The 11,821-nt window shown below is 43.4% G+C and overlaps 1 long non-coding RNA gene across 1 annotated transcript; it reads left to right on the top strand.

Moving 5' to 3' along the window:
- The first annotated feature begins 9,217 nt into the window (after nt 1-9,217).
- On the top strand, nt 9,218-11,507 carry LOC142160066 (uncharacterized). The gene is made up of 3 exons (XR_012693048.1): nt 9,218-9,465; nt 10,431-10,541; nt 11,420-11,507. It is a non-coding gene; the product is annotated as an uncharacterized LOC142160066 (long non-coding RNA).
- Nucleotides 11,508-11,821: the final 314 nt, after the last annotated feature.

The following is an 11,821-nucleotide window of genomic DNA, read 5'->3' as shown; positions in this document are numbered from 1 at the left end:
TAGCTGCTAACAGGCCAGGAGTGATTGTTCATCACACAGACATAGAGAGACTGATTCATTAAGGTTTCTAAATGTTCCTATTGTCCACAAAATGACTCTACACATGCCACCGTACCATACACCACAGAATGCAGCAACGTTCGATTCAACCTCTGGTCATCACAAAGGTCCTTTTATTACAGTCATATCTCTTGTTTCAGCTACAGGTCTGGCGTCAGCACGGTGGCTCAGTGGTTAGCATTTCTGCCTTACAGCACTGGGGTCACGAGTTATCTGTGTGGAGTTTGCATGTTCTCCCCGTGTTTGCGTGGGTTTCCTCCAGGTGCTCTGGTTTCCTCCCACACTTCAAAAAACATACTGGTAGGTTAATTGGCTGCTATCAAATTGACCCTAGTCTGTGTGTGAGTGTGTGTTAGGGAATTTACACTGTAAGCCCCAATGGGGCAGGGACTGATGTGAATGAGTTCTCTGTACAGCGCTGCGGAATTAGTGGCGCTATATAAATAAATGATGGTGATGATGAAGTGCTGCTAACTAATGATGATGGCTGTGTATACAGCTAGAACATGTGTTTGCAATCAGCAGCAACTGCGAAACTGCATTTTATATACATTAGACATTAATGACATTAATAAATGTATTTCTGGGGGAAGGGAAAATAATGTTTCTTTTCATTAATGTCTATATTATAACAGGTGACATTAATTGAATACTTTTTCTTCCGTGCTTTCTGCTGCGACTTTATATTCCACATATGTATTGGATGCATCCTGCAGTGTATTGTGTCTGTCAGAGGAGAGGGTACCTAGACCCCCTCCTCTAAGAGGCGTACCTTCAAATCCGCTCCTTCTTAAATTTGGACGTGTGTATCACCATTTACGTGCGTTTAAATAAAAGCACAATTTACGTTCCTTTTGTGTGCCTTAATGATTCAGGCCAGTAAGCACAACTGTAATGTATGAACCGGGTTAAATAATATAAGAATTAAAAACATTTCTGTGCCTGGGGTGGTGTGCACGGAGCCAGAGGGTGGGACCACGCACCTCCTACCGGCTGGGTGAGATCGAAGCTTGGGAGAGTGTGACCTTGTGAAATACTAACTCATAATAGCTGTTTGTCTGTACAGTCATTTGCACCCCTTGGGCCCGGTTCATCAAGGCAGCGTTCTGCTGTTGAAATCGGGGGCAGGTCTGTTGTGGCCTTTAGTTTCTGACCCCCAGAATCCCATTGTTGCCCACCTTTCCAGGGGTGGGCCAGTTTTCGAGCCCTAGGTGAAGCCTCAGTGGATCCCAGGGGCTAAAGGGACCCCCCGAGCCTTGCTGCGAATGGAGTCTGAAGACCCTTGCCCCCTAAGGGACATTTTGGATCCGGGGGTCAGGGACTAGTGCCTTTCCTTTTTAGAGGGGGGCCACGCACCGCACCCTTGTGCACGATTTTAGATTTAACATTTATTTTTTTCAAACACTAGGGCACGGAAGAACTGTTCCTGGGCTTTCAATAGAAAAACAAGTGGCCAGTGTTGTACTGATGATCTGTTATTTGTGCTGTGTGCTTTTAAAACGTAATGTGTAACGGATATTTTTAGGGTTACATACGAGTGAACAGTAGGGCGGGGGAGGGATAGAAAGCAGAGATTCCATCACTATGCTGGGGGCATGCTTGCATATGTTGTTACTGCACAATGTCATAGCTGTGATTAGAGCTGGAAGGAGCTGCTGGCGATGCTGCAGGGGACCCCGGAGAGATGCAGGCTGCACGGAGCACCAGCAACATGTATGTCTGGTGATCAGTCTGCTAGATGATCCTGTGCGGGATCTGATTAACCCCCTCAACACTGGAGCCATCTGTCACACATCTGCAGCAGTGACAGGTATGTCTGATAGTGACAGAGCACAGGGACAGTGACACGGAGGGAAGATCCTCGATGTAACACAGTGCTGGGCTGTCGTCAGTACTCTGTACAGTAAGGACTATGAAGTGCTGCTAAGGGAAGCTCTGGAAGAGGTTAATCCTAACTCTGGTCCCTCCCGGGGAAATCACTTTGTAACATGAGTCTTTCTGGGGTAGGAACAGTGCAGACAGGGAGGTAACAGTGTAGGGTGACTGAAATAAAATGCCACAGAGATGATAGAATAAATATTTAATATATAGACATCAGTGTATATTTGCTGCACATTATTAATTTACAACAGTTATCCCTACTTAGCTGTAGCTGGGTCTACACTGAAGAGATCTATATTTCTATCTCTTTATAATTTAGCACACAAGATAATTGGTGCAGTAAATTAGTAAGCTTAAAGGACATAACATGTCTTTGCTAAAGAAAAGCAAAACAATTCAATTGTTCCAAAAGAGATTGTACTTCTCGCAATAGTCTTACTTTTATACTGTAGCGTCATCTATTGTTTGTGGCTTGGAAGATGCAATCCTAAATATTTTAAATAGAGCAAATTGTATAGCTGTGACACGCAGCGCCCTCTGTTGGTATTACATTTGTTTTTAGTAAAGTAACTGTACTGTTTATGTCAAGTGATGCAACTATCACTCTATGAAGCACAGCGCCCTCTATTGGTTTTAGATTAATTTTTACTATCTGAATTATTTTTTAAAGCCAAAGGTGCATGCTCGAATAACCCTGTACATCGACCATGCAGATTCTTTGGCCCCTTCCTCTCTTCCCCTCCAGAGGGTCTTTCCTCCTGTGCCTCTGGAGGGGACTTAGCTGGGACAACTGGACCACTCCCTTTCTTTTATTGAAAAAGTATCTTTATTTGTATAAAGCTACAAAAAACATACAATACATTACATTGAAGTGTACACAGTACACAGTGAAAGACATAAGTACAAGATATAACATCCTACACTATACATCTACTACTGTATTAACCATGCAAACTTAAACAGCATAACAGACTGGACCACTCCCTTGCTCTATCTAGATCTAGATGTTGGACAATTTGTGAGGGAGCACCATCTGGAGGGACTTAAACCAGACTTGTGGAAACCCAAAACTATCCACAAGCTCATCAGAGCTAAGGACATTATGGAGTCTGTTCCAGGGCTCCCTGTGGCCACGGCCAAACATGTTTGGGAGAATGTGGCCTCTAAGAGACTGACTAATGGACATAAAGACATTGCATGGATGGCCATTCAGGGGGGTTTGCCTCTCAGGACATTTATGCACTCCCGGAACCTGTGCAGATATGTTCACTGCCCCTTTTGTATTACCAAGAGGGAGACTGCTCAACATATCTTTTGGGACTGTCCCACTGCACAGGCATTGTTGGATGCCCTGGAACATGAACTTAAGGACAGTGTGCCCAGGACTTGCCTTTCATACCATTCGGTGTTTTATGGATTATTTCCTGGGACTCACACCGTTGAGGCAATCCAGGAGGCCTGGCGCCTTATGAACTGTTTTAAGGACGCTATGTGGCTTGCCAGGAACCGCCTCATCTTGAAGCGGGAGAAGATGACCATCCAGGACTGTCGCAGGCTTATCCATAGCCTGTTAAGAGACTATACCACCCTTGACAGTCCTGAGGAAGGTGATTGATTGTTGTCTCCCTCTTCTCCCTCTCCCCCCTATGTGTCTGTTTATTCAATAAAGCTTTGGGCTTGTGTCTCCCCTCCCCCAAGGACCACATGGAGCTGGGGCTGAAAATTATAAAGGGCCTATTGTGAGAACTGTCAGGGGCGCACGTAGGGGGGGTTTCTGGTTCTCCAGTAACCCCTCCCCTCACGAAGTGCCCCTACATAGCGGCACTGTACTATATAGCAGCCGTGGCGCTGTCAAAGAAGCGTCCGTGGTGGTGCTGTATTGTATACAGCATCGCCGCTGGCGCTTCTTCGACAGCGCCGCGGCTGCTATATAGTACAGTGCTGCCGAAAATCAGCAGCAGCTCTCTCTGGTTTTGGTTTTTTTTTTGGGTGGGGGAACCCCCCTAAAAATCATGCGTGCGCCCCTGAGTGTCGCCCCACCGGAGGTGTGGCCAGTGATGTGTGGGCGTGGCCAGCACCATGAATATATACACATTCACTGTCCACTTAGGTATACCTGAACACCTACTAGTTAAAGTAAATATCTAATCAGCAAATCATGTGGCACAAACTCAAATGCATAAAAGCCTGCAGACATGGTCAACAATTGCAAATGTTGTTTATACCAAACACCAGAATAGAGAAGAAATGTGAAAGTGACTGTTACCGTGGGATGATAGTTGGTGTCATATGGGTTGTTTCAGTACCTCAGACACTGCTGATTTCTTGGGATTTTTGCATACAACAGGTAAACCTCAGTGGACAGTGAATGTATATATATCCATGGTGCTGGCCACGCCCACACATCACTGGCCACACCCACACATCACTGGCCACACCTCCGGTGGGGCAACACTTCTCACAATAGGCCTTTTATAATTTTATAGAATTTATCAAGAATGGTGCCCAAAATAAAAAAACATCCAGTGAGCATCAGTTCTGTGGGTGGAGACACCTTGTTAATGAGATACATCAGAAGAGAATGGCCCGCCTGGTTCCAGTTGACAGGAGGGCGACAGTAACTCAATTAACCATGGGTGGTAGGCAGAAGAGCATCTCTGAATGCACAGCACATCCAACCTTGAAGTGGATGTGCTACAGCAGCAGAAGACCACACAGCACCCTTGTGACCACCATACAACACATATCACCCTTGTGACCACCATACAACACATATCACCCTTGTGACCACCATACAACACATATCACCCTTGTCATTACCACACAACACATATCACCCTTGTGACCACCACATAATATAGAGAGCAGCCATGAGACTGCCACCCAATACAGAGAGCACACATGCATATTATAATTTCACATATCCCTTGTTGGGCCTATTGTGACATATCCACTCTTGGACCTGTTGTCACATATCCCCTGTTGCCACATATCCCCTGTTGCCACATATCCCCTGTTGTCACATATCCCCTGTTAAAATGAATTGTTCCTACTTGTTGTGTTGAATGCCGCTGACCTCCGACTGGGACTGGGAGGAAGTTGGTACAGCACGAGTCACACAGCACGAGTCCCACACAGCCACTGTAGGCGCAGCCTCCGCCCCACTCAGCAACAGGCAGCCTCATGATTGGCTGTCTGTAGCTCTCCAACAACAGGACCGCCCCCTGACAAGGGAAGCCTCGCCACCCCAAGCCCCCCTCCCTGCGGTAGGTTCCCTCATACAGAAAAAAAGTCTGGGCCTATTTCTGTGGAGAGGCCTTGGGCTGCAGCCCCATCAGGTCCATTGTCAATCCGGTCCTGCCTCCCCCTCCAACCCATTCCCCCATCAATGAAGTTTTGTTGAAATGTCTTGCCTTACTTTATGCACCCTTCCCTATAGTTCTGCCTTTCTCAATAAAGCTTCGGGCTTGTGATCTCCCCACCCCACCCCTCTCACCTACCGTACCCTCGCATCCATTGCTCGATTGAATCTACTATGTTGTTTAAGCTTTGTATGTTTAGTGCAGTACTTGATGTATAGTGTAGGATGTCATATCTTGTACCTTATGTCTTGTATTGTACGAAAAAGTATGAATGAGTATGATTCACGGTGTACTGCGTACACTTAAATGAAATGTATCCTGTGGTTTTAGTACCTTTATACTAAATAAAAATACTTTCTCAATATAAAAAACACCGGGGCATCACGGTGGCTTAGTGGTTAGCACTTCTGCCTCACAGCACTGGTGTTAAATTCCGACCATGGCCTTATATGTGTGGAGTTTGTATGTTTTCCCTGTGTTTGCGTGGGTTTCCTCTGGGTGCTCCGGTTTCCTCCCACACTCCAAAAACATACTGATAGGTTAATTGGCAGCTAACAAATTGACCCTAGTCTGTGTGTGTGTTAGGGAATTTAGACTGTAAGCTCCAATGGGACAGGGACTGATGTGAATGAGTTATCTGTACAGCGCTGTGGAATTAGTGGCGCTATATAAATAAATGGTGATGATGATCATGATGATGATGAACATGTGGAAGCAACACATATATATATATATATATATATATATATATATATATAAAATGATATTATCTGTAATAGTAAACAAAACTGCAATAGTGACTAAAAGACACATATAATTTCAAGAGGCTTCACAGAAGTTTGAAAAATGTCCTGGGGTATCCAATGGTCCTCTCACAAGCACAACTTTATGTAAGTAGGTTTGTCAAAGCTTTCTCTAGCTCTGATTGGCAGAAACCTCTGGTTCAATTACTTTTAACTTCCTCTCCCAAACATAAGACAATCACAGTTCATTACGGCCTATTGCAGGAGGCAGTAGACCATTCTACGATTCAAAGGGGCATGTCCCAATGATTGTTCCACTTCCCCACACTCATCAGCCACTATTTTATGAAGTAAACTGGTAAACCACTAACAGGTAACACATATACTGAAATGTTCTTAAACAGTTTTTACAATATTTATTTATGTCATCAAAGAAGATTTCAGATGGGACTTACACCTTCACATAATCGTCAGGCATTACTCAGCAAACATGGACTTATATTACTGTATCCTGGATTGCCCACAGAGTCAGGAGTTTCTGGTTTTCGGTGAAGAGGTACGTGGAAGGGGATTTGGTAAAATTTGTACCCTTCACCCCGGAATGGACAATATTTGGCATTTATCCCTCAGACCAGAGAATAACAAAAGCAGGGAAATTATTACTACTTGCAGTGACCGGATGGACCTCCTATGACACCCTGTTGTAGTGCTGGGGTCCGACTAGTCCTGCCTTGCCACCGTCCCCTTTTCTTTATTCCAAATACTGCCACCACCAGGCTTCTCCACTGGTACTTAGAACCGCGTCCTTCTGGGTAACTCTCACTGCTAGTGTACCCCCTTGCTGAGCACCTGGACTGGTATTCCTGACCTCTAACTTCAGATCAGGGTTGCCGTGGATGGTTCCCCCTGGCCTATCACAATGGACCAGAGCTGCAAGGTAGTGGGTAGAGCGTTATTAGACGAGTGGTCGCAACCTCAAAACCACCAGATAACAGATTAGATTTTTAAAACAAAAGATTACAAAAAGTTAAACTATTGCTGAGTCATGATGTAGGTCACAGGAATTACAGCAGTTAACTAGGCGTCAAAGCAGGATGTTGAAGCATTGAGTTTTTATTGCTTTCCATAGCTGTCCATGAGCTGCCAGGGAGAAGGGGGCTCAGTCTCCTTTCCATCCCTGGTGCCAATAAGCCTAGGATGGGAGATTTAACTTTAAATACTCCCAGGCCAGCCAAAAATAGTACCAAAGGGAGAGTGACCAGACCCTTGGGCAGCAGCCCTCAGCCTGTAGCACCTAAGGTTCTTAGAACTCCAGTATGATTTTTAGCAGAAAGGGCGGCAGCAAGTCCCCTCTGGCAGCCATAAAGCAGCTGTCGGGGTTCACTCTCAGGGAGCCCCTGGCTCCTACTTCATTCAGGGTTTGCTCCTGCAGCCCCCTAATGGACCACCAGAGATTGGTGGACCCTCCAGCTCCAAAGGGCTCCGGTCCCATGGACAGGAACCAGAGCGGCGGCAGAAACCCACCGGAGAAACCCCAGATCCCCATTGGACCACCAGGGAGGTAGGAACACTCTCAATGTTATTACATTTTTGCACACATTTAAACATACATTTACACTCCCGATGTCTAGTGCCAGGATTTAACCATATCAGCACTGCGTTGATTACCTAACGGCACTGAGGCGCACAAACATTAATGAATTAAATTTATTTTAATATTTACTTAAAAACACACATTTTTAGACTCCACGGGGCCTAGCGCTGGGGTTTAACCCACTCAATGCAGCGCAACAGAGAACATTTCAAATATATTTATTTTTATTAAATACATTTATAATAATTTTTATTTAATCATTTACACATGCTGTCAGTAAATTAACTCCTCCGGCGCCGGGTATTAACCCAGAACACTAAACCCAACCACACTTGCTATTAGGGCTGTATAACACAAAACAATGTCACAACCTGTACATATAATCACCATAATGTTAGCCATCGTATAATGTTTTTTCAACCCCCCTGTGACTGGATCACTGATAAGTAACTTATTTGTGGCTGGATCATGTGGAAATAATTTATTGTAGAAATGTATTTCAATCAGAAGTGCAGGCACCAATGTATAATTTGAAATGCACTTATTGTGTTACATTGGGATGTGTTTTGTATGGCATTGTCATTGTTTGGGTTTGTAAGGTTGCTAGAGGAAATCTCCTATTAGGCATATGTGGGGAGGGGGTCTGATAGCAGGAAATGCCAACTAAGTTTTTTGCTGAAGTGTCAAATGCCGACTCTGGTCAGAGGCCCAGAAGGGGGTCCTTACTGTGTGGCCTTTTGTCCAGAGTGTTCAAACCGTTCTGAACATTGTAAACAGCATGTGATGCAGGAAATCACAGCAAGTTATAGGATATCACAGATAAGTGTAAATTTTGTTAGCTTTGAATTGCATGTAAATCCATGTTTGGATAAACAAATTGCATCCTGATTCTAAAAATAACTCAGACCTCAAGGGGGCGGCTTATTCAGTGAGGCTGCGCTCAAATGTGTATAAAAACAGCACTGTTTTGTATTAAAAGTTGTTCTTCGGATTTTATCTGACCTTAGCACTGGTACCTCCAGTCAGTGTGACTGCAAATAAACATCACTTGCTTCAAAGACCTGCTTGAAAATATCTTCCATGCTGAATATCCTGTGACCTACAGATTAGACCCAAAATCGAATCCATTCCCACTCTGAGCTTTGTACCCAGCTTTCCGGTACCACCGCTCTGCCTGTTACCCTGCAGACCTGGTCAGTGTGATAGGCCAGGGGGGATCCATCCACAGCAACCCTGATCCATAGTAAGAGGTCAGGAGTACCAGCCCAGGTACACCAGTAACGGGGTACCCTAGCAGTGACAGTTACCCAGAAGAAACCCGGTTCTGGATGCCAGCAAGGAGTCCAGTGGTGGCAGCATTTGTAAGCCCCTCCTACTGCGGCAAGAGGGCACATTTGGGATAGCGAAAGGGAACGATGGCAAAGTAAGCCCAGCCGGTTTCCAACAACAGCAGAGGGGGTGGAATAGGCGGTCAATCCTATCACACCCCCCAATCCCCTTTTTAGCACCTTTATTTGAAGCTAACTGTAACCCTACAGAAAAATGCCATTTTTAAAATAAAAAGTAAAAAAAAATAATTAAACTATTCCTGAGTCATGATGTCCAAGGATAGTATGTAATCATTTTTCACCTCACGTGCACCACACATGTGTTATCTGCATCTAAAAATCATTGAATATTTTTTTACCCAAAGGGCCAACAGATTTATTTATTTTGGACCTTTTTGTCAGATGCTGACGTTCGATGCCAGGAAGTGTGTGTAAAACTGATCAGGTGCCGAGGAGGAAGCCAGCCAGAGAGTGCAGAGCTACAGCCACACAGTCTGGTACATAGGATAAAGGTTACGGGGGGAGAGGCAGAGACATGGAGAGGGGAGAGCTCAGGGTGCGATGGAGAGAAATGTAGCTGAACTGTACATATGGGGGTAAATGTATCAAGCTGAGAGTTTTCCGTCCGGTTTGAAAAACCAATCAGATTCTGCTATCATTTATTGAGTACATTCTACACAATGATAGCTAGAGTCTGATTGGTTGCTATAGGCAACATCTCCACTTTTCAAACCCGCCGGAAAACTCTCAGCTTGATACATTTACCCCCATGGTGTCTGACTAGTCTGTTATTTTACCTTGAATGATCAAGCAACAGAGTTTTTTATTTTTTTATTAGAAGCATTTTATACATGCAATAATCATGACATCAATCACAAGTTTTACAATGTTGCAAAGGAAATAAATATATCAGCTTAAAAATTGGAAGTTATCCAAAAAGTTTAAATGAAACCTTTGTAGAAGACTGATCATTAACAATAGAATTGGATCAGATATTCATTGAGACTAATAAACAGCTTAATATGGGTATCAATGTGCTCATAAAATAAACAGCATTCCTCAGCTCACTCATTAGCACTTCCATATCTCCGGCGGCTGGAGGCAAACAACAACAAGCTTCAACACATGTTCATGATTCCTTCAATAGAAGAACTATTATAAGATAACAGGCAGATCCCTTGCTAGTTCCCTTAAATTGTACCAGGAAATGAACCTAAGACATTCGTGAATCTGTTTCCGCGTAATTAATGGTAGTGTATCAATATAACTTTACCAAGTTGAAAAAAGTGTTCTGCTTTTACCTCCTTATCCAGTGACACTTCCAGCAACTGAGTTATTATATTTATGTTATATATTTACATTTATTTGTTTGTTAAAAAAAAAATACATGTGATTTTGGTATGGAATGTATTGTATGGTAACGTATTGGTAAATTTTTGTTGTTTGCTTCTTTATATTGTAGACAATGAGGCGCCAAAAAACATTGACAAAAGCTGAAATAATGTCAATCCTCTCTACCTCTGATGAAGATGAGGTTGTCAATGGGGTTCACAAATCGGATAAAGTAAATATGGTGAATATACCTCCAGGAGTCAGTGATTATGAAAATATGGATGATGATGTTTGATGATAATGCGCCACATTGGATATTGCTGGAACTGTGGAATTGGAATATTCAGGGGATAATGATACAAACAATGATTTAGTAGATTCAAATATTGATGAGTCTGAGACACCCGCCAAAAATTCAAATCTTTAGCTGACTATGGGAGCACTACATGGTGAAAGCATGTCTGCGAATATTCTAAAGAGCCAGTCCATAATGAAGAAACCCACATTATTTATTATAATTATTATTATTATTATCATTTATTTATATAGCGCCACTAATTCCGCAGCGCTGTACAGAGAACTCACTCATATCAGTCCCTGCCCCATTGGAGCTTACAGTCTAAATTCCAGAACACACACAGACAGACAGACAGACAGACAGACTAGGGTCAATTTTGATAGCAGCCAATTAACCTACCAGTATGTTTTTGGAGTGTGGGAGGGAACCGGAGCACCTGGAGGAAACCCACGCAAACACAAGGAGAATATACAAACTCCACACAGATAAGGCCATGTCAGAAATTGATCTCATGACCCCAGTGCTGTGAGGCAGAAGTGCTAACCACTAAGCTACTGTGCTTCCCCAAACAAATATTTCAAAGCAACTGGGTATGTTGAGTGAACCACAAACTTGTAGGCTAACACAATAAATACATGATGGTAATGTAACTAATCATATTGTGTTATTGCAGGTGGGAAATCACCGTTTCGTGTATCCTGATTGTAAAATGTTTCTTCGCTACAGGTAAAATATATCACAGTCAATAAAATTCTAAATATATCACAGTCAATTGCAAAACAATACAGCAAAATAAATCGCATTTATATTTATTATTTTAGGTACTGCTCATGCAAATCGAGCTGGTGGTGCTGAGTTACCTGAGAAAATGAAGAAAGGCGATTACATAAGATTGTACAACAGTGTAAAGAGGCTTGAAAAAGTCCACAGGTGGTGGACAAAACGCGTTGCCTACAATCTATCTGATTCTACACCCATTTACTGTCTTCTGAACGGATTAGACTATCTACAACAGGAACCTTTTCAGCCGGTTATCTGTTACACGGAATTTATACAGGTGCGCACCTGCAACATCAATAGGAGCTCATTACAGCCAAACGAGAATCGGAGAGCCAGCGTGAGATTGTGGTCTGTGGAGAGACTGTGAGTGCATATTTTGCTATTTTCTCCCAGATCCATCTCAATTCCTGGCAAATCTCTGTGGCTTCGGTAGTTTTCTTTGT

This window comes from Mixophyes fleayi, chromosome 6 (assembly GCF_038048845.1).
Source record: "Mixophyes fleayi isolate aMixFle1 chromosome 6, aMixFle1.hap1, whole genome shotgun sequence".
NCBI lineage: Eukaryota > Metazoa > Chordata > Amphibia > Anura > Limnodynastidae > Mixophyes > Mixophyes fleayi.
The sequence above is the reverse complement of the archived record's forward strand: the minus strand, read 5'-3'. Positions and strand labels throughout refer to the sequence as shown.